This window comes from Heterodontus francisci, chromosome 28 (genome assembly GCF_036365525.1).
Source record: "Heterodontus francisci isolate sHetFra1 chromosome 28, sHetFra1.hap1, whole genome shotgun sequence".
Lineage (NCBI taxonomy): Eukaryota > Metazoa > Chordata > Chondrichthyes > Heterodontiformes > Heterodontidae > Heterodontus > Heterodontus francisci.
This window is the reverse complement of record NC_090398.1, coordinates 24,653,766-24,677,374: the sequence shown is the minus strand read 5'-3', so window position 1 is coordinate 24,677,374 and position 23,609 is coordinate 24,653,766. Positions and strand designations below refer to the sequence as shown.

General features: G+C 45.7%; 1 protein-coding gene across 5 annotated transcripts in view; it reads right to left on the bottom strand.

Moving 5' to 3' along the window:
- LOC137385141 (NACHT, LRR and PYD domains-containing protein 3-like) overlaps positions 1-23,609 on the bottom strand; it is a 72,424-nt gene that overhangs the window by 40,531 nt on the left and 8,284 nt on the right. For 3 of the 5 annotated variants that reach the window (XM_068060008.1, XM_068060003.1, XM_068060007.1), the window contains exon 2: positions 2,714-2,783. The exons of 1 other annotated variant lie outside the window; for it this stretch is intronic. The gene's annotated coding sequence lies outside the window, so the exon portion shown is untranslated. Of the gene's footprint in view, positions 1-2,713; positions 2,784-11,227; positions 11,249-23,609 lie in introns of those variants that run through there. One more of the 5 variants, XM_068060004.1, reaches the window with a different exon arrangement.

Sequence of the window (23,609 nt, the reverse complement as noted above, 5' to 3'; positions counted from 1 at the left end):
GAGGGGAGGCTATGTTGGACTTGGTGCTTGGCAACGAACCAGGCCAGGTGGCAGAACTCTTGATGGGAGAGCATTTCGGTGATAGTGATCACAACTCCCTGACCTTTACTATAGTCATGGAGAGGGACAGGAGCAGACGGAGAGGGACAGGAGCAGATGGGAAGGGAAAATATTTAATGGGGGGAGGGGGAATTACAATGCTATTTTGCAGGAACTGGGGAGCATAAATTGGAAACAGATGTTCTCAGGGAAATGCACGACAGAAATGTGGAGGTTGTTTAGGGAGCACTTGCTGCAACTGCTGGATAAGTTTGTCCCAATGAGGCAAGGAAGGGATGGTAGGGTGAAGGAACCTTGGATGACAAGAGATGTGGAACAGCTAGTCAAGAGGAAGAAGGAAGATTACTTATGGTTGAGGAAGCAAGGTTCAGACAGGGATCTAGAGGGTTACAAGGTAGCCAGGAAGGAACTGAAGAATGGACTTAGGAGAGCTAGAAGGGGACATGAAAAAGTTTTGGTGGGTAGGATTAAGGAAAATCCCAAGTCGTTCTACACTTATGTGAGGAACAAGAGGATGGCCAGAGTGAGGGTAGGGCCGATAAGGGATAGTGGAGGGAACTTGTGCCTGGAGTCAGAGGAGGTAGGGGAGGTCCTAAATGAATACTTTGCTTCAGTATGTTTCAGTTGTTTGTGAGGACAGCGTGGAACAGGCTGATATGCTCGAACAGGCTGAGGTTAAGAGGGAGGATGTGCTGGAAATTTTGAATGATATGAGGACAGATAAGTCTCCGGGGCCAGACGGGATATACCCAAGGATATTACGGGAAGCGAGGGAAGAGATTGCTGCGCCTTTGGTGATTATCTTTGCGTCCTCACTGTCCACTGGAGTAGTACTGGATGATTGGAGGGTGGCAAATGTTATTCCTTTGATCAAGAAAGGGAATAGGGATAACCCTGGGAATTATAGACCAGTCAGTCTTGTGTCGGTAGTGGGCAAATTATTGTAGAGGATTCAGAGAGACAGGATTTATGATTATTTGGAAAAACGTGGTTTGATTAGAGACAGTCAGCATGGCTTTGTGAGGGGCAGGTCATGCCTCACAAGCCTTATTGAATTCTTTGAAGATGTGACAAAACACATTGATGAAGGAAGAGCAGTGGATGTGGTGTATATTGATTTTAGCAAGGCGTTTGATAAGGTTCCGCATGGTAGGCTCATTCAGAAAGTAAGGAGGCATGGGATACAGGGGAAGTTGGCTGTCTGGATACTAAATTGGCTGGCCCATAGAAGTCAGAGGGTGGTACTGGATGGAAAGTATTCAGCCTGGAGCTCGGTGACCAGTGGTGTTCCGCAGGGATCTCTTCTGGGACCTCTGCCCTTCGTGATTTTTATAAGTGACTTGGATGAGGAAGTGCAAGGCTGGGTTAGCAAGTTTGCCGATGACACGAAGATTGCTGGAGTTGTGGATAGTGTGGAAGGCTGTTGTAGGTTGCAACGGGACATTGACAGGATGCAGAGCTGGGCTGAGAAGTGGCAGATGGAGTTCAACCTGGAAAAGTGTGAAGTGATTCATTTTGGAAGGTTGAATTTGAATGCAGAATACAGGCTTAAAGACAGGATTCTTGCTGGTGTGGAGGAACAGAGATTTTTGGGTTCCATGTCCATAGATCGCTCAAAGTTGCCACCCAAGTTGATAGGGTTGTTAAGAAGGCGTATGATGTGTTGGCTTTCATTAACAGGGGGATTGAGTTAAAGAGCTACGAGGTTATGCTGCAGCTCTATAAAGCCCTGGTTAGACCACACTTGGAATATTGTGTTCAGTTCTGGTCGCCTCATTATAGGAAGGATGTGGAAGCTTTAGAGAGGGTGCAGAGGAGATTTACCAGGATGCTGCCAGGACTGGAGGGCATGTCTTCCGAAGAAAGATTGAGGGAGCTAGGGCTTTTCTCATTGGAGTGAAGAAGGATGACAGGTGACTTGATAGAGGCGTACAAGATGATGAGAGGCATCGATGGAGTGGATAGCCAGAGTTTTTCCCCAGGGCGGAAAGGGCTATCACCAGGGGGCATAATTTTAAGGTGATTGGAGGAAGGTTTCATGGAGATGTCAGAGGTAGGTTCTTTACACAGAGAGTGGTGGGTGCGTGGAATGCGCTGCCAGCGGTGGTTGTAGAAGCAGATACATTCGGGACATTTAAGCGACTCTTGGATAGGTACATGGATGATGGTAGAATGAAGTGTAGGTAGGTAGTTTGATCTTAGAGTAGGTTAAAGTTTCGGCACAACATCGTGGGCCGAAGGGCCTGTACTGTGCTGTACTGTTCTATGTTCTAAGAAATACACAGTGGCAGCGATAGAATATGAGAAGAGATTGGAAGCTAAGGGGGAACCCACAAGTCGTCTCTCGGCATATAACTAGAAAATGAATTGGAAATGGGGCCGATTATGAGCCAAAAAGGAGACCCACGTATGCAAGCAGAAGGCATGGATGAGTTACGAAATAAGTACATTGAACCTGTCTTTACCAAGAACAATAATGCTGCCAAAATCATAGTGAAAGAGGCGGGAGTTGATTCAAGATAGGATAAATACTGACAAAGTGGAGGTTTTAGAATGGTTGGCTATAATTAAAGTTGATACATCACTAGAGCCAGATAAATTTGCATTCGGGGATGCTGAATGAAACAAAGGGGGAAAATGCGGATGTACTAACCATAACCTTCCAAACCTCCTTCGATACTGACATTGTTCCAGAGGACTGGAGAACTGAAAATGTGGCACACCTGTTGAAAAAAAGGTTCATACATAAACCCAGCAACTATTAACCTAATCTAGGACGTGAGAAAACATTTCGGAACGATAATCCAGGCCAAAATGTACAGGCACTGTCGTGGATTGTTTAAAATACTTCAGCACGGATTTGTTAAAGGCAAAATTTATTTAACCAACTTCTTGAGCTTTTGCTGATGCAAAGGATGGTGATAAACTGAAGGCGGTGATGTGGTATATATGGATTTCCAAAATGCGTTTATTAAATAATCCTCAGCAAAGTTGAAGGCGGTGGTATCAGATGGAATCGGCAGCATGGAAACGAACTTGGCTCTGTGACAGCAAACAAAGAACAGTGGAGATCTGTTGATTTTCGGATTGAAGCAAGGTATGCAAAAGTGTTCCCATTGACCACTAAGACCACTGCATCTGCCGATCTATATGACTGACTTAGACTTGTTTATGCAGGTAAATATGTCGAACTTTATAAATGATAGCAAATTTGGAAGTGTAGTGAATTGTGAAAAGGATGGGGAGAGAGTTCCAGAGGACATAGACAAGCTATTTGTATGGGCGAGCACAGTTGTGGCCTAACAAGAGCTTTATAAAGGTTCAGCATAACCTCTCTGCTTTTGTACTCACTGCATACAGTGTACCTTGTGGTACAGTGGTATTCCCCAGGGCTTTGCATTCGGGCCACTGATCTTTTTGTTATATATTAATGACTTGAACTTGGATTTGCGGGGAACAACTTCAACATTGTGCCATCTGCAAAGTAATAAACAGGATATGGAATAGTAGCAGATTTCAGGAGGATAGAGGCAGTCTGGTGTAATGAACAAACACGTGGCAGGTTAACTTCAATGCTGATAAATGTGAAATGATGCATTTTTGAAGGAAGGCTGAGGAGAAGTGATATAACCTAAATGGTATAATGTTAAAATGGGTGCAGGGATAGAGAGACATGGGATTTTATTTCTGTGTTACTTTTTCTGTCGGAAAGATTCAATTTGGGGCTCGGAATCTGTCAGTTGAACCGACTGTTATCACACTTGTGGGGAAATGCGTCAAAAGCTTTTACCATTCAGACTTCCTGCATTGTGGAAATGGTGGTGTTTAAATGCACTTTCAGATTTTGGTTGATGGGAAAAGGTGAGAATTTGATTTGTGTCCCTTGCAAATACACAGATTCGAAGGTATTTACAGAACATCACATGAAGGAACAATATACAAAACCTGAGATAGTCAGACAATAGCAGTAGGAAAGTGAATCTCTTTTTATGGGTTTTCATTTGAAGGCCTGAGCTGATAATTGAAGAAGCAGGAGTTCAAATCCAAAAGTGGGCTGTTGTGAATTTGAATTCTGTTGTTTCTAAAAAAAAACATACATTTGGAATTTTTAAAAAAACCCTCCAGGACAGAATGTTTCACTCGCCTCTGCTAGTGCAAAGCCCACGTTTGTATCAGTTTTTCTGTATTTATTAACGAGTTAAGATGATGGGGTAGAATGCCACATACCCAAGTTTTCCAATGACACAAAAATAGGCAGCATTGTAAGCAATGTAACTGGAAGCATAAAATTGCAAAGAGATATTACTATCTTAAGTGAATGGGCAAAACTGTGGTCGCTGGATTTCAATGTCAGCAAAAAAGAATGGAACAGAGTCCTTTATAAATGGTGAAAAAACTAGGAACACTGGAGGGGCCAACAGTCCTGGGAGGTGGGGCAGAGAGGAGGTCCATGTCCAGTTGAGTGCAGCATAGATTTACCAGAATGATAACGGGACTCCAAAGGGAAAATTACGAGTCAATATTACACAAACTGGGGAGGTATTCCCTGAAATTGAGGTGGATCGGGGTGATTTGATCAAAGTTGCTAAGATGTTAATTGGAACTGATGGGTTAGTTTGGAAGAAACTATTTCTGCAGCTTGGGGAGTCTGGGACGAGATTAGAGGACGAAATTAGAGGCATACCTTTTAGGAGTGGCATTAGGAAACACTTCTACTGACAAAAGGCAGTATTATAGGGAATTATAGACCGGTTAGCTTAACCTCTGTAGTGGGGAAGATGCTTGAGTCTATTATCAAGGAAGAAATAGCAGGGCATCTCGATAGAAATTGTCCCGTTGGGCAGACCCCTTCATGGGTTCATGAAGGGCAAGTCATGCTTGACAAATCTTTTGGAATTCTACGATGACATTACGGGCAAGGTGGACAATGGGGACCCAGTGGATGTGGTGTACCTAGATTTCCAAAAAGCCTTCGACAAGGTGCCGCACAAGAGGCTGCTGCATAAGATAAGAATGCATGGCGTTAGGGGTAAAGTATTAGCGTGGATAGAGGATTGGTTGACTAATAGGAAGCAGGGAGTGGGGATAAATGAGTGCTATTCTGTTTGGCAATCAGTCACTAGTGGAGTGCCTCAGGGGTCGGTGTTGGGACCGCAATTATTTACAATTTATATAGATGATTTGGAGTTGGGGACCACGTGTAGGGGGTCAAAGTTTGCAGATGACACTAAGATGAGTGGCAGAGCAAAGTGTGCAGATGACTGTGAAACCTTGCAGAGGAACACAGATACATTGAGTGAGTGCGCAAAGGTCTGGCAGATGGAATACAATGTTGATAAGTGTGAAGTCATTCATTTCGGTAGGAGTAACAGTAAAAAGGATCATTACCTGAATGGTAAAAGTTTGCAGCATGCTGCTATGCAGAGGGACCTGGGTGTCCTTGTGCATGAATCGCAGAAGGTTGGTCTGCAGTACAGCAAGTAATTCGGAAGGCAAATGGAATTTTGTCCTTCATTGCTAAAGGGATTGAGTTTAAAAGCAGAGCCGTTATGTTGCAGCTGTATAAGGTACTGGTGAGGCCGCACCTGGAGTACTGTGTGCAGTTTTGGTCTCCTTACTTGTGAAAGGATGTACTGGCACTGGAGAGGGTGCAGAGGAGGTTCACTAGGTTGATTCCGGAGTTAAGGGGGTTGGCTTATGAGGAGAGACTGAGTAGATTGGGATTATATTCATTGGAGTTCAGAAGAATGAGGAGGGATCTTATTGAAACATATGAAATCATGAAGGGAATAGAAAAGGTGCAAGTGGAGAGGATGTTTCCACTGGCAGGTGAAGCTAGGACAAGAGGGCATAGACTCAAGATTAGAGGGAGCAGATTTAGGACTGAATTAAGAAGGAACTTCTTCACCCAGAGGGTTGTTAATCTATGGAATTCCTTGCCCAGTGAAGTAGTTGACGCTTCTTCAATAAACGTTTTTAAAGCTAAGGTAGATATCTTTGAATAATAAAGGAATTAAGGGATACGGTGAGAACGCGGGTAAGTGGATCTGAGTCCACGAAAAGATCAGCCATGATCTTATTGAATGGCGGAGCCGGCTCGAGGGGCCGGACGGCCTACTCCTGCTCCTACTTCTTATGATCTTATGATCTTATGATCGTATAAAGGAGTTATCTTTGAGGAATGGTGGAACAGGTTAGGCTATACACATTGGAGTTTAGAAGAATAAGAGGTGATCTTATTGAAACATACAAGATTCTGAGGGGACTTTGCAGGGCGGATGCTGGCAGGATGTTCCCCTTGTGGGGGAGTCTGGAACTAGGGGGCAGGTACAGTGTGGGGTTAGATACAGAGTAAATCTGCCTCTATATAGGCCTCTCTTTCTCCTCCTCCATCCAGATGGAGAGAGTAACAGTGAGAAAGACAGGGATAGATATGGAGAGTAATAGAGAGTGGGAAGGATAGCAATGGGGAGAGAGAGTACCAGAGAGAAAGCGGAAGAGATTGGGATGGAGAGTGTCGATCAGTGTTCCTGAAAATCTGCGTGTAGCAGCCTGAAAGGTCCCATACAGATCCTGTTCCACAATAAATAGCATATATCTTCGAAGATTCTTCAAAAATTTCAAGGGACAGCAAACGGGATTAAAAAAAAAACTGGACACGCACAACATCTAAATTTTCACGGGAACATTGGAGCCATCAGCGGAATACAGGTTTCTTACCACCCTGCATAAAGAAGTGCAACCTCTGCTGATGCAGTGAAACCAAAAGCCGCTTAAAATGGCAAACTGATGTATGTGGAGTTTTACCAAGTGACTGAGGGAGGAGAGAGAAACAGGGATAGAGACACACACAGAGAAATACACACTAACAGAGAAACAGAGTGACTCAGGGACAGAGAGCGAAAGAAGAATATTTCAATTTTCAAAAGGCATTTGATGAGATCAATCTTCGATTTAAAAACGACAATTGATTTTGCATCAATCTGCGTGTGCAGAAGACACGTTCCAAACTACAACCACCTTTTACTTGGAGTGTCGGATTAACCTGGGTCACTCACTGTGGGTCGTATCGCCTCCTACTGTGTTATAGTACACTATGATTCTATGGTCATCTTCGGAGAGAGAGAGAGAGAGAGATGGGTTGAGGGGGAGATAGAGAGAGAGAAAGAGAAGAGATGGAATGAGGTACAGAGAAACAGAGAGAGAGATACAGAGATCGGGTGAGGGAGAGAGAGAGATGGTGTGAGGGAAAGTGAGAAAGAGATGGGCTGAGGGAGAGAGAGACAGGGCGAGGGACGGAGAGAGAGATTCACACAGGGAGAAGGAGCGGAATAAAACATCCCAAAGGGATGGAACAGGCTCAAGGGGCCGAACGGCCTCCTCCTGTCTTCCTTAGTGCTTTATTAGTATTACATGCTGAAATAAACAAGGTCGTGATGATATCTTTGGCAACTAAAATGGAATTAATTTACAATAGTTTCTCCTTTAAGGTTACTGATCCTATCACCTCCTCCTGTGTTATAGCATCAGATGATTCTATGGTCCTCTTCTGAGAGAAAGAGAGAGTGAGATGGGGTGAGAGAGAGATGGATAAAGACTGAGTGAGGGAGGGAGAGTGACGGGTAAGGAGGAGAGAGAGAGAGTCTGGCTGAGGGACTTAGAGAGACAGAGAGAGAGAGAGATACAGGAAGGGAGAGGGTGAGGAAGAAAAAGTCTCAAAGAGGTAGGACAGGCTCGAGAGGCCGAACGGCCACCTCCTGTCTTCCTAAGGGATTTGTTAATATTACATCCTGAACTAAACAAGGTCCTGATGATATTTGTGACAAATGAAATGGAATTAATTAACAACAGGTTCTCCTTTAAAATTATTAATCCGAATTCACAATATTACTTGTGTGAATTTGGCCTTGACAGATAATTTGCTGTTTATTAACATCACTGAATAAATAAATATTGGAAGATTCAATGTGACTTTGTTCCCATCCTGGTTCAAACTCCTACTGACTCACTCGAAAGTTTAAACCTAAACAGCAGTTCTGATGGTGCGGTGTCCCTTTAAGAGGTTGGGACTGACCCTCTCCCTGTTCCCCCACCCCCCCTTGGGGTCACAGTGCTGGGTCAGGGGTCACGGAGACTGGGATTGACCCATGACCCCCTGACCCCAAAGACAAGAAAAGGAAAGCAAAAATTCTCCTGGACCCTGCGAAATCAGATTGACAAAATATCCTCACAAAATATCAAGAAGTTGTATCTTAATACTTGTCAGGACAAAAGTGCCTCTTTCAAACACGGCCTATGTTAGGTTTATATGGGCTGATGATGCAAAGTTAGGTAGGACAGTAAGCTGTGAGGAGGGCACAAAGAGACTGCAAAGGGAGATGGACAGGTTAAATGAGTTCACAGGGAAGTGGCAGCTAATATATCATGTGGAGAGATGTGAGGTTCTTCACTTTGGCAGGAAGAATAGAAACACAGAACATTTTTCAAATGGTGAGAAACTATTAAAGTTAGCGTTCAGAGGGATTTGGGTGTCCTTGTACACAAATTACAGAAAGTTAACATGCAGGTACAGCAAATGGAGTGTTGGCCTTTATTGCAAAGGGGTTAGAGTACAAGAGTGAGGAAGTCTTGCTGCAATGGTACAGGGTTTGGTGAGCCCACACCTGGAGTACTGTGTACAGTCCTGGTCTCAGTACTGAAGGAAGGATATACTTGTCTTAGAGGTGAGGAGGAGAGAGAGAGAGGGATGGGGACGAGGGGGAGAAAGAGAGAGCGAGAGACAGAGACAGGGGGTTGAGTGGGAGCAAGAGATAGAGAGAGAGATGGGGGGTGGTGGGGGGAGAAAGAGCGAGAGAGGGAGATGGAGGGTAGGGGAGAAAGAGAAAGAGAGAGAGGGAAGAGTCGCAGTGACCCAGAAATGGAGAGCAGAAGGAAGTCAGTGCTTTTACTCTTCACTATATCTGGCAGCTTCAGAACACTGTGGTTGCTAACTGTCATAGATTTCTTTCATTATGTTGTTGCAGGAAAAAATCCTAATTACAATGATTCTTTAATTATCTTCAAACAATCTGGATATATGCTGATGAACTTAAGTTGCTGCACAAACACATTTATTTATGGGGCGACTCAGTCCAAGTTCAGAGAGCAGCTCAAGTGTGCAGTGAAATATCCAGTCACTTCAATTATCCAGTTAATTAATAAACAGAACAACTGAGAGCAGGCCAGAGGCGAGTTCCAGTATTTCCAGTCCATGAATATAGTATTTAGCCCCAGACTTCAGTCAACTGAATTGCAACAGGAATCGCTGGAGATCTAAACATGTTCCCAAGGGCGGGGGACTGGGGAGCAGGGTGCTGTGACTTGTTGCAGCAGGTGTGCAGAAGGGTGGGGCAGCTACTGTTTTTGGGATATGGCACTACCTTTGATTAACCGATGGAAAATACATGACAAACATCTAGTGCGAAAGGAGAAAGAGCAGTCCAGACCTTGGAGGTATAGATTGTTTATAAAAAAAATAACAACAAGAATTCGACATGACATGACCTTCTGAGGAAAAGAGGAAACGACCCTGGTGAGCTGAAAAGGCGCAAAAGCGCTTTGCACGATGGGCAGGAGGTACCAGACAGCGGAATGACCTGTTCTGCAATGGCACAATTTGTCACACAAGCCAAGAGCAGATGGAAAAGTGCAAGAGGTGGTATTTCTAAGACGAATTGGAAAGGGGTAAGGATGAGATTCAGAGCAACCCCTGAATGGCAGGAAGGGACACAAAAGCCGCAGTATCATTTCCATCTTTACTGGTTCGATTCTCATCAATTCACAACTGTTACAAAAAAGCATGTATTTTTTAATGAAATGCAAAACGATGCAGATGTTGGAAATCATTTTGAGTGCATTGATTATCTGTTCTATTTTCAGGGAAAAAATATTGTGTCTGCCTCATTCAATATACCCTTGCCTGCATCCACCCCTACTAAAAATCCAGTTGTTGCTTTCCTTATGTCGTGCCCCCCAAGTCAGAGTGTGAGGAATGTAGACAGAATTCCCTTCTGGATGAGCCCAGCTCAAGGGCTGGCAAGGGAGATAGGACCATGCATAAGGAATCAGGGACAGGCTCAGCACAGGACCTGACATCTAAAGTGCTTCAGCCTGGCAAATGCTTGGTGATAGGGTCTAAGTCCCTTTCTGAAACCCATGTTAGCTGATAACGTTAAATAAAAACTTGAAATGCTGTAAATACTCAGCAGGTTTGGTCGGATCTGTGGAGAGAGAAGCAGAGATAACGTTTCAGGTCAGTGACCCTTCTTCAGAACTAGCAGATATTAGAAATGTGAAAGGTTTTAAGCAAGTAAAGCGGGGACGGGGCAAGAGACAGCAAAGGAGAAGGTGTAGATAGTACAAGGTCTGAGAGAACAATCGACCAGATGGTCATGGAGCAAAGTCAAACAATATATTAATAGTGTGTTGAAAGACAAAGTATTTGTGCAGATAAGGTGTTAACGGACTGAAAACTGAACAGCCACAAGTACAAACATGAAAATAAAAGTGGGCAGGTAAATTGAACAAACTGAGATCAAATAAAATTAACACAGAAAATATATATTTAACAAGAAAAATATTAAAGAAATTAAAAATAACTAAAAATAAAAGTAAAATGGGGTCCCCATCATGCTCTGAAAATATTGAACTCAATGTTCAGTCCGGCAGGCTGTAATGTGCCAAATCGATAAATGAGATGCTGTTTCTCGAGCTTGCGTTGATGTTCACGTTAATACTGCAGCATTCCTAGGACAGAGATGTGAGCATGAGTGCAGGGGGGAGTGTTGAAATGGCAAGCAACCGGAAGCTTGGGGCCATGATTTCGCACTGAATGGAGGCATTCCACAAATTGGTCACCCACTCTGCATTTGGAGTCCCCAATGTAGAGGAGACCACATTGTGAGCAGCGAATACGGTATACTACATTGAAAGAAGTACAAGTAAATCGCTCCAACACCTGAAAGGAGTGTTTGGGGCCTGGGATAATGAGGAGAGAGGAGGTAAATGGGCAGGTATGACACCTCCTGCGATTGCAGAGGAAGGTGCCGTGGGAATGGGACGTGGTAATGGAGGAGTGCTAACAGGAAGAGGGTTATCGCCCCAAGCAGGACGGGAGGGCAACACCTACCATAGTTTCTCCTGCACCTCCATTGGTTCGATTCTCAGCTCCTCACATCAGCCCGGAAAAAAACAACCTTGTTGTTACAAAAGCACAAATTTCGAGGCACTTGAATATTATTCGTTGCTTTATTTCTGCTGACACTTTATTGAGTCCATTTCTAATCCATTGCCGCCGACCAGTCACTGCTCTCTCTCTCTCTAACACACACACACACACTCACTGTGTCCCCCTCTCTCTCTCCCCTCTTGTCAAATTGTGTTGTTGTGGTGGGTGGAGGGACTGCACCTGCACAAGCCCAGTAAAGGGGCTCGCACTGGGAGAACTGACCCGGGGCAAGCCCGTGTGGCCAGGCTCGGCATAGAAGCCAAAACCCCAGTCCCTGCAGCTTGGTCTTTGCTTAGATGAATGGTGCCATGTCCCTTCCTGGTTCCCCCGTTAGCTGATATTGTTAAGAGTTATCATTCCTCAGGTCCTGTTCATCTCTCCTTGAACTCTGCCTTCATCACTCCTTTCTCAATAAAAAAACACTTGGTCCCTCCATCATTGCAAATTATTTTTCCTATCTTCATCTCTATCTCGTCCAAACTCCCTGGACGTGTTGTTACCTCCCAAACCCGTCTTTATCTTTCCCCGAACGCAATGTTGGAATCCCTACAGATTGGTTTCCGTCATTACCAAAATACTAATACAGATCTTTTGAAAATAACAAATGACATCCTATGTCACGGTGACAAATTTAAACTATTCCACCTCGCCCTTCCCAACCTCACTGTGGCCTTTGGCAAAGTTGATCACAACACCCTTCTCCAAAGACAGTTCAATGCTGTCCATCTGGGTGGGACTGCACTCGACTGATTCCATTTTTTATCGATCTCATCGCAGCCAAGGTTGTCACTTAAAATTGGATTTCCTCCCGCTTCTGCACCAGTATCTCTGCTTTCCCTTAAGCATCTATCCCTAGCACCATTTTGGCTGACCCAGACTGTTCAAAATGTGGTCCCATATTTGGCCCGAAGTTGAATGTCTGACAACATATCCAAACCACCGCTAAGACCACATATTTCCACCTCTCTAACATTGTACTACTTCACCACTGACGCAGCTCATGCAGTTCTGAAACCATCATACATGTCATTATTTCTTCTTGACTTGACTTTTTCAATAAATCCCTGGACAGCCTCCTACATTCTAGCCCCTGTAAATTTGAGGTCAATCAAAAGCCTGATGCCTGTGTCTGAACACGCACATAATGACGTTCACCCATCACTCCTTCTGCTCGCTTCCTAAATTGGCTCCCAGGCAAGCAACACTTCGATTTGATTTGTTTTCTCCTTCTTTGCAAATCCTGCCATGGTCTTGCTCCTATCTCTGTAATCTAACCAACTCTATAACTCTCCTTATCTCTGTAACTTCCTCCAATCCCTGCATTCCTTGCAAAATCGGTAGACCTCCTCCTGTCTCTACATCATCCAAGATCTCCGGGTTCCTCTAATTCTGAGCATCACGACTTCAAACTACCATTAATGGCTGTGCCTTCAACTGCTTTGTTTTATATCTGCAAATAGTTATGTTGTCTCTTGTTTGCCATACCTAACGTCAATGCTATGGGCTTCTCTTGACCATCATCTATGACACGACTGATCACTGCTTTTGCTCCATTGTTTGAAGTGTTACATGCTAGTTTCAGGTCACGATTTGTCTCCAAATGAATGAGTTAAGTTTACGGTACATGCTTCATAAGCATATGGTTGTGCTTTCAAATATTGAATTGCATACCTCATGGAGTGCAGCTAACATAAATCACGAGTAGTATTGGACAATAGCTGGAAAAGATCTCGAGCCAGGCACATCTTTTGTATTTGGGGCAATGTCTATAGCCTCGAGCTTTTAATCCCTGCAGGTACTCCTTCTCCTTGATGTTCAAGCTAGGATACACTAACTGAAATTGCACAAAAGCAGACATGCTCTTATTTGTAACCTCACATTGCGATCATTGGCTCTTATTATCACTTCATCCAGCACTCGTCGCTTACGTTCCTCTGTTCTGGTTCTGCTCGAATAATCGTCCTGATTACACAAGCAATGTGGCACGCCTTTAAAAAAATCTTATCCATGGTCACTTGGACGACTTTTATGGAAAATAAAACACACCAGAGTGCAGTTTGGTATAAGAGAATAAACCCATGCCTGTGTTTATAGTGTGATACTGTTGACACTCTCGATCTACAATGGGCTGTTCAAAGCATGGGACAAATTCAACTTCTTGAATACCTTGGATCCAGCGAACTCTGTGGACAAATTTTGAGAGGCCAATGTGGACACCGTTCAGCATTTACTGTTTGATCGTGACTTTCTAGTCCCCACATGGTCTTACAGTTCTGTCTCACTTGGGCATGTATTACCGGGAGTATCTGTCACTGTAGAACTGTACTAAGTGAGGGTCACTATTCGGAGTGGAACACCTGATCCCAGTGACCATGTATTACTGGGATTATCTGTCACGGTAGAACTGTACTAAGTGAGGGTCACTATTCGGAGTGGAGCACCTGATCCCAGTGACCATGTATTACTGGAAGTATCTGTCACTGTAGAACTGTACTAAGTGAGGGTCACTATTCGGAGTGGAGCACCTGATCCCAGTGACCATGTATTCTGGGATTATCTGTCACTGTAGAACTGTACTAAGTGAGGGTCACTATTCGGAGTGGAACATCTGATCCCAGTGACCATGTATTACTGGGAGTATCTGTCACTGTAGAACTGTACTAAGTGAGGGTCACTATTCGGAGTGGAACACCTGATCCCAGTGACCATGTATTACTGGGATTATCTATCACTGTAGAACTGTACTAAGTGAGGGTCACTATTCGGAGTGGAACACCTGATCCCAGTGACCATGTATGACTGGGAGTATCTGTCACTGTCGAACTGTACTAAGTGAGGGTCACTATTCGGAGTGGAACACCTGATCCCAGTGACCATGTATTACTGGGTGTATCAGTCACTGTAGAATTGAACTGAGTTTAGTCACTAACTGGAATGGAACACCGAATCCCAGTGACCATGTATTACTGCGAGTATCAGTCACTGTAGAATTGAACTGAGTTTAGTCACTAACTGGAATGGAACACCATATCCCAGTGACCATGTATTACTGGGAGTATCAGTCACTGTAGAATTGAACTGAGTTTAGTCACTAACTGGAATGGAACACCGTATCCCAGTGACCATGTATTACTGCGAGTATCAGTCACTGTAGAATTGAACAGAGTTTGGTCACTAACTGGAATGGAACACCGTATCCCAGTGACCATGTATTACTGGGAGTATCAGTCACTGTAGAATTAAACTGAGTTTGGTCACTAACTGGAATGGAACACCGTATCCCAGTGACCATGTATTACTGGGAGTATCTGTCACTGTAGAATTGTACTGAGTGAACACAGATTGGGTGATTTCTCTGTGAACTGCTCCATTCAGTCTGCAAGCGTGACCCTGAGCTTCTGGTCACTTGCCTCTTTTATTCTCCTTGCCTCTCCCCATCTGAACTCTCTAATCTGTGCCCCTGTATCTCAGTGAGGTAGATCACCGGATTTTTCCATAAGGCATTTTTTGCCTGTCGGATTCAGCATTTGAATTAACTACTTCAGATTATTGGGATTGATAGCGTTTTCTCAGAAGGCCTGTGCTGGTAATGAAGGATAACTGCACCAGAGTTATTTAGTGGAGGGGGTGTAAACTGGTGCTTGGGGTGGAATCCCCTATTGGGAAACAGCTGGCAGGCTGGTCCACTCCCCTGGGCTCCAACCACCATCAATACACTTTTCCAAACCATTAGAGTCTTCTCCTCTTTGTCATATTGCCCACGCTCCCGTCTTCCTCTTTTATTCTGCTGTCACCATTTGTACCTCTGCTTGACCCATTTTCTGTTTCTTTAATTGCCCCATTCTAATTGCACCATCATCCCTTATTTCATTCAATCACTCCTGCCATCCACCCGATCTTTTCTCCCCTATAACCTAGTTTTCATTGGCTCCATCATTGCTTTGAAAACGGTTAATCTTCCAGTTTCAATGGAAGGCTGTCAGGCTGAAACGTTTACTGTCTTTATCCCTCCACAGACGCTGCCTGATCTCCTGTGTGTTTTCAATTTTCTCCTATTTTATCAGATTTACAGCAGTTTCAGTATCTTGTTTTTGCGCCAATCCTTTGGCCTGCATATTTGTAGTGGATGTGGGGAATACATAGAAAGGGGGGATGGGGGGGGGCGGCACAGTGGCGCAGTGGTCAGCAACACAGCCTCACAGCTCCAGCGACCCAGGTTCAGTTCTGGGTACTGCTGTGCAGAGCTTGCAAGTTCTCCCTGTGACCAGATGCTCCAGTTCCTTCCCACAGCCAAAGACTTGCAGGTTGATAAGCAAAATGGCCATTGTACATTGCTCCTAGTGTAGGTAGGTGGTAGGAGACTGGTGGGGATGTGGTAGGGAACATGTGATTAGTGTAGAATTAGTATAAATGGGTGGTTGTTGATCAGCACAGACTCGGCAGGCCAAAGGGCCTGTTTCAGTGCTGAACCTCTCTATAACTCCAGGTTTCTTCCAACATGTTGTAACATTTGAACTCCACAGATTGTGCTTTTAAACCTTGACAGGTTCCCTCAGCTGAAGTCAGCCTGTTTGACAGGCTTGGCTTCCAGTCAGACAGAGAGGATTCCAAGGGCCGATTCCAAGCGAAGGTGGGTCTTATTCCCGACCCTGGGGAAGTCTGATCCAGGGCAGGGCCGGGTCACAATTCCGGGCAGAGTCTCTGACCCGTGTGGGCGAGGGGGGAGTCGTGTCAGATCCCAGTATGGTGTCTTCCAATCCCGTGGAGGATCAATGACCTGGGCGCGGCGGGGAGATGGTGAGTGTGATGTCCGAGCCTGCAAGAGTGTCTGATCAGGGTTGGGGAGTCGGGTATTGTCTGATCTCGGGATGCGGCTGGTCGAATTCCCAGGAGATGGTCTGATCCGCTTCGGGGGCGGTGATGTGCATTCCCGGAGTGGGTGTGTTCCAATACTGACGAGTTAGTCCAATCCAGATGGGGAAGAGGGAACTATCTGATCCCAGGTTGGGTTGTTCCGACCCTGAGTGAGGGTCTGATCCGAGGTCCTGTGCTTATTTTTATGAGGGTGTCTGATACGCTGATGTTTGATCAGTAATTTCCAGTCTCTTTTCCCTTCTCTCTCTTACAGTTAATTTACTGGCGATTGTGATCCTGTCCCGGGGAAAGTGCGGACTCTCCACCTGCACCACTCGTTACCTGGTGGCCATGACAGCAGCGGATCTACTGGTCGTTATTACTAATTTCATACTATATCGGATCAATGTGTATTATTTCCCAGGATCTTTCCTGAACATCACTCCTGTCTGCAGTGCTATGGTGACCCTGAGTCACACAGCCGGGGACTACATTAATGATTTGGAGGAAAGTATAGGTGGACTGATTAGCAAATTTGCAGACGACACTAAGATTGGTGGAGTAGCAGATAGTGAAGGGGACTGTCAGCGAATACAGCAGAATATAGATAGATTGGAGAGTTGGGCAGAGAAATGGCAGATGGAGTTCAATCAGGGCAAATGCGAGGTGATGCATTTTGGAAGATCCAATTCAAGAGTGAACCATACAGTAAATGGAAAAGTCCTGGGGAAAATTGATGTCCAGAGAGATTTGGGTGTTCAGGTCCACTGTTCCCTGAAGGTGGCAACGCAGGTAAATAGAGTGGTCAAGAAGGCATACGGCATGCTTTCCTTCATCGGACGGGGCATTGAGTACAAGAGTTGGCAGGTCATGTTACAGTTGTATAGGACTTTGGTTCGGCCACATTTGGAATACTGCGTACAGTTCTGGTCGCCACATTATCAAAAGGATGTGGATGCTTTGGAGAGGGTGCAGAGGAGGTTCACCAGGATGTTGCCTGGTATGGAGGGCGCTAGCTATGAAGAGAGGTTGAGCAGATTAGGATTATTTTCATTAGAAAGACGGAGGTTGAGGGGGGACCTGATTGAGGTGTACAAAATCATGAGAGGTATAGACAGGGTGGATAGCAAGAGGCTTTTTCCCAGAGTGGGGGTTTCAATTACTAGAGGACACGAGTTCAAAGTGAAAGGGGAAAAGTTTAGGGGGATATGCGTGGAAAGTTCTTTACGCAGAGGGTGGTGGGCACCTGGAACGCATTGCCAGCGGAGGTGGTAGATGCGGGCACGATGGAGTCTTTTAAGATGTATCTAGACAGATACATGAATGGGCAGGAAGAAAAGAGATACAGAACCTTAGAAAATAGGCGACATGTTTAGAGAGAGGATCTGGATCGGCGCAGGCTTGGAGGGCCGAAGGGCCTGTTCCTGTGCTGTAATTATCTTTGTTCTTTGTTCTCTTTGTTCTGTCTGGTTCACTGTCACTTTCTCCTTTGATCGATTTGTGGCCATCTGTTGCCAGAAACTGAAAACTAAATATTGCACTGGGAAAACTGCAGCTGTGGTTCTCGCAACAACAAATATTCTGCTCTGTTTAAAAAGCATCCCCTACTACTTTGTGTTTGAAGCTGTACAGATAATTGACAATGTTCCATGGGGCTGTAATTGCAAGTCAAGCTATTACACTGAGCCCGGATGGGTGGGATATGACTGGTTTGATATGGTTTCAACCCCATTGCTGCCATTTGTTTTAATTCTGTTGCTCAACACTCTGACAGTCAGATACATTTTATTGGCCTGTCGAGCCCGTAAGGGACTGAGGGGTCAGATCAAGGGAGAGGATCACCGTGACCCAGAGATGGAGAGCAGAAGGAAGTCTGTGATTTTACTCTTCAGCATATCCGCCAACTTCATACTTCTGTGGTTGACAACTGTCATATGTTTCTTCTATTATTGGGAATAAATCCCAATGACAATTATTCTTCATATATCTTTCTGCAAGTCAGATATATGCTGATGAATTTAAGTTGCTGCACAAACACATTTATTTACGGAGTTACTCAGTCCAAGTTCAGAGAGCAGGTCAGGAGTGCGGTGAAATATCTGGCTACATCAATTATTCAATTAATGAATAAACAAAATAACTGAGAGCAGACCAGAGACGTGTCCCAGTTTATATTGCATTGATACAGCTGCAACAGCAGATGGCGATGGTGAGAGGGTGCAGTACTGCTGCGAGGTCGGGACACAAGCTGATGGAGATGGTGAGGAGGGGGCAAGGCCTGCAGTGAGACAGGGACACCAGCAGATGGAGATGGTGAAAGGAGTTCCATAACTGCAGTGAAGCAGGAACCACAGCAGATGGAGATGGTGAGAGGGTGAGTGGCTTCAGTGAGACAGGGACACCAGTACATTGAAATGGTGAAAGGAGGCGAGCAACTGCAGTGAGACAGGGACACCAGCAGATGGAGATTTTGAGAGAGGGCTGTAATCGTGGTGAGACACGGGCACCAGCAGATAGAGGTGGTGAGAATGTGCAGTAACTGCAGTGATGCTGGGACACCAGCAGATGGAGATGGTGAGTTTGGACAGTAACTGCACTGAGACAGGGTGATCAACAGATGGAGGTCATTAGATTGGTTCAGTAAATACAGTGAAGCAGCGACACCATCAGATGGAGATGTTGATAGGGGGGCAGTAAATGCAGTGAGACAGAGACAGCAGCAGCAGAAGAAGGTGAGTGTGGGGCAGTAACTGCAGTAAAGCAGGGAGACCAGCAGATGGATATTAGATTAGATTAGATTAGATTAGAGATACAGCACTGAAACAGGCCCTTCGGCCCACCGAGTCTGTGCCGAACATCAACCACCCATTTATACTAATCCTGCACTAATCCCATATTCCTACCAAACATCCCCACCTGTTCCTATATTTCCCTACCACCTACCTATACTAGTGACAATTTATAATGGCCAATTTACCTACCAACCTGCAAGTCTTTTGGCTTGTGGGAGGAAACCGGAGCACCCGGAGAAAACCCACGCAGATACAGGGAGAACTTGCAAACTCCACACAGGCAGTACACGGAAGATGTTGAGAGGGGGTCATAGCTGCAGTGAAACAGGGACACCAGAAGATGGAGAAGATGAGTGGTGGACTGCAATTACAGTGAGACCGGGACCCAAGCAGATGGAGATGGTGAGAAGTTGAGTAACCTCAGTGAGACAGGGACAGGAGCTGGTGGAGCTGGTGAGAGGAGGCCAGTAACAGCACTGAGACAGGGTCACCAGCAGATGGCCAATGTGAGACGGGGCAGTAACTAAATTGAGATGGGTGCATCATCATATTGAGGTGGTGAGCGGGCGACCGTAATTGTATTGTGATGAAGACACCAGCAGATGCAGATGGTGAGAGGGGGACAGTGTCTGCTTTGAGACAGGGACACCAACAGATGGAGATGGTGAGTGGGGGGTAGTAACTGCAGTGAGATAGAGATACCAGCAGAAGGAGATGTTGAGAGTGTGCAGTACCTGCAGTGTGACAGGGACAACAGCAGACGGAGATGGTGAGTGGGGTGGCAGTAACTGCAGTATGACAGGGACACCAGCAGATGAAGAGGGTGAGGAGGGTGCAGTGCCTGCAGTGATACAGGGGCACCAGCAGATGAGGAAGGGGAGAGGGGTGTATGGTGAGGTGGTGTTAGTAGCTGCGGTAAGACATGGGCACCAGCAGATGGAGTTGGTGAGAGGGGACTGTAACGGCGGTGAGACAGGGACACCAGCAGATGGAGATGGCGAAAGGAGACCAGTTAATGCAGTGAGACAGGGGCACCAGCAAATGGAGACGGTGAGTGGGGTCAGTAACAGCAGCGAGACAGGGCCCCGAGCAGATGGAGATGATGAGAGGTTGAGTAACTTCATCGAGACAGGGACAGGAGCAAATGGAGTTGGTGAGAGGAGGCCAGTAACAGCACTGAGACAGGGTCACAAGCAGATGGAGATGGTGAGATGGGTGCAGTAACTGCAGTGAGACAGGGTCACCAGCAGATGGAGATGGTGAGAGGTGTGCAGTAACTGCAGTGAGACAGGGTCCGCGGAGCAGCCTCTGTGATGTACTGACAGGTGGAGGAGCAGCCGAAGCCTCTGGGCCGCCTCTCATTGAGTGTGTCGAATAGGCTGGAAGTTGTGGCGACCGCCTGGCTGAATTGACCACAGCTCAACTGGATCTGCTCTTTGAACACAGGCACAAAAACTCTCATCGGGAGCTGGTCCTGTACAGCTTGAACTGCCTCTTGAAAATTCCCTCTGTGCCATTCCTGCACGGGCTGTTGCTGCCTACTCTCAACTTCCTCGCCCTCATCTGCGCCCGGACCCGCCATGGCAGTCTGTGTTGCCATCTGCCAGAGAGGGGAATCCCCAGTGGATATGTCTCTGTGCAGACGTCCTCCCCCTTTACATCAGGGACCTGGGATGGAGATTGTTGCACAGGGAAGTCCCATGCAATACTCTTTTCAATAGGTTCATGGGCTCCCAGGCCGCCTATAATTTTAGCAGCCTGGAGAAGTCCACGTGTCATGTTTGTCTGGAGTGTACGAAGTTGCGGCCCCATTTTACATATGAATGGGGCTGTTCCTCAACTTGTTGCTGCACTTAGAACATAGAACATTACAGCGCAGTACAGGCCCTTCAGCCCTCGATGTTGCGCCGACCTGTGAAACCATCTGACCTACACTATTCCATTTTCAGCCATATGTCTATCCAATGACCACTTAAATGCCCTTAAATTTGGCGAGTCTACTACTGTTGCAGGCAGGGCATTCCGCGCCCCTACTACTCTCTGAGTAAAGAAACTACCTCTGACATCTGTCCTATATCTATCATCCCTCAACTTAAAGCTATGTCCCCTCGTGTTTTCCATCACCATCCGAGGAAAAAGGCTCTCACTATCCACCCTGTCCAGCCCTCTGATTATCTTAAATGTCTCTATTAAGTCACCTCTTCTCCTCCTTCTCTCTAACGAAAACAACCTCAAGTCCCTCAGCCTTTCCTCGTAAGACCTTCCCTCCATACCAGGCAACATCCTAGTAAATCTCCTCTGCACCTTTTCCAAAGCTTCCACATCCTTCCGATAATGCGGTGACCAGAACTGCACGCAATACTCCAGGTGCGGCTGCACCAGAGTTCTGTACAGCTGCAGCATGACCTCGTGGCTCCTAAACTCGATCCCCCTACTAATAAAAGCTAACACACCATATGCCTTCTTAACAGCTCTATTAACCTGGGTGGCAACTTTCAGGGATTTATGTACCTGGACACCAAGATCTCTCTGCTCATCTACACTACCAAGAATCTTCCCATTAGCCCAGTATTCTGCAATCCTGTTACTCCTTCCAAAGTGAATCACCTCACACTTTTCCGCATTAAACTCCATTTGCCATCTCTCAGCCCAGCTCTGCAGCCTATCTATGTCCCTCTGTAACCTACAACATCCTTCGGCACTATCCACAACTCCACCGACCTTCGTGTCATCCGCAAATTTACTAACCCACCCTTCTACACCCTCATCCAGGTAATTTATAAAAATGACAAACAGCAGTGGCCCCAAAACAGATCCTTGCGGTACACCACTAGAAACTATACTCCAGGATGAACATTTACCATCAACCACCACCCTCTGTCTTCTTTCAGCTAGCCAATTTCTGATCCAAAACACTAATTCACCTTCAATCCCATACTTCTGTATTTTCTGCAATAGCCTACCGTGGGGAACTTTATCAAACGCCTTACTGAAATCCATATAGACCACATCCACGGCTTTACCCTCATCCACCTGTTTGGTCACCTTGTCAAAAAACTCAATAAGGTTTGTGAGGCACGACCTACCCTTCACAAAACCGTGCTGACTATCTCTAATGAACTTATTCTTTTCAAGATGATTATAAATCCTTTCTCTTATAACCTTTTCCAACATTTTACCCACAACCGAAGTAAGGCTCACAGGTCTATAATTACCAGGGCTGTCTCTACTCCCCTTCTTGAACAAGGGGACAACATTTGCTATCCTCCAGTCTTCCGGCACTATTCCTGTCGACAATGACGTCATAAAAATCAAGGACAAAGTCTCTGCAATCTCCTCCCTAGCTTCCCCGAGAATCCTAGGGTAAATCCCATCTGGCCCAGGGGACCTATCTATTTTCACACTTTCCAAAATTGCTAACACCTCCTCCTTGTGAACCTCAATCCCATCTAGCCTAGTAGTCTGTATCTCAGTATTCTCCTCGACAACATTTTCTTTCTCCACTGTAAATACTGACGAAAAATATTCATTTAACACTTCCCCTATCTCCTCCGATTCCACACACAACTTCCCACTACTATCCTTGATTGGCCCTAACCTATCTCTAGTCATTCATTTATTCCTGATATACCTATAGAAAGCCTTAGGGTTTTCTTTGATCCTATCCGCCAATGACTTCTCGTGTCCTCTCCTTGCTCTTCTTAGCTCTCCCTTTAGATCCTTCCTGGCTAGCTTGTAACTCTCAAGCGCCCTAACTGAGCCTTCAGGTCTCATCCTAACATAAGCCTTCTTCTTGCTCTTGACAAGCTCTTCAACTTCTTTAGTAAACCACGGCTCCCTCGCTCGACAACTTCCTCCCTGCCTGACAGGTACATACTTATCAAGGACACGCAGTAGCTGCTCCTTGAATAAGCTCCACATTTCGATTGTGCCCATCCCCTGCAGTTTCCTTCCCCATCCTACGCATCCTAAATCTTGCCTAATCGCATCATAATTTCCTTTCCCCCAGCTCTAATTCTTGCCCTGCTATATATGCCTGTCCCTGCCCATCGCTAAGGTAAACCTAACCGAATTGTGATCACTATCACCAAAGTGCTCACCAACTTCTAAATCTAACACCTGGCCGGGTTCATTACCCAGTACCAAATCCAATGTGGCATCGCCCCTGGTTGGCCTGTCCACATACTTCAGCCCGTTACTCTTCACCCTTGGGGACCAGACGCTCAGGGGGTTAGGTGCAGGAGGAAGATCGGCCTGTCCCCCTGCTCCTGGTTGGCCAAGGTAACAATTCATAGGTTCTGGCAGCGGATTATGGGCAGAGGGGGTGCGGGTGATTTTCTCTGCCCTGATTGCCTGTCCTCTTCAGTGGTTATGTTTGCAACCATGTGTCCCTGAAAGCAGAACATGCGGTGCACACCTGTTCACTTGAGGCCTTCCATCTTACTTCAGTTTGAATTTTGTTTTGTATGTCTATCAGATTAGATACAGCATAAAGCATCCTCGACACTGTCCCATAAAGGCGAGGGTGGCATGTGCTTAACAGAGTAGCCTCAGATCAAACTACCAATTCACACTGCTTCATTAAACATTGCCATTGCAGTTACAGACTGTCTGCACACTATCTGTCCAGCATTTCC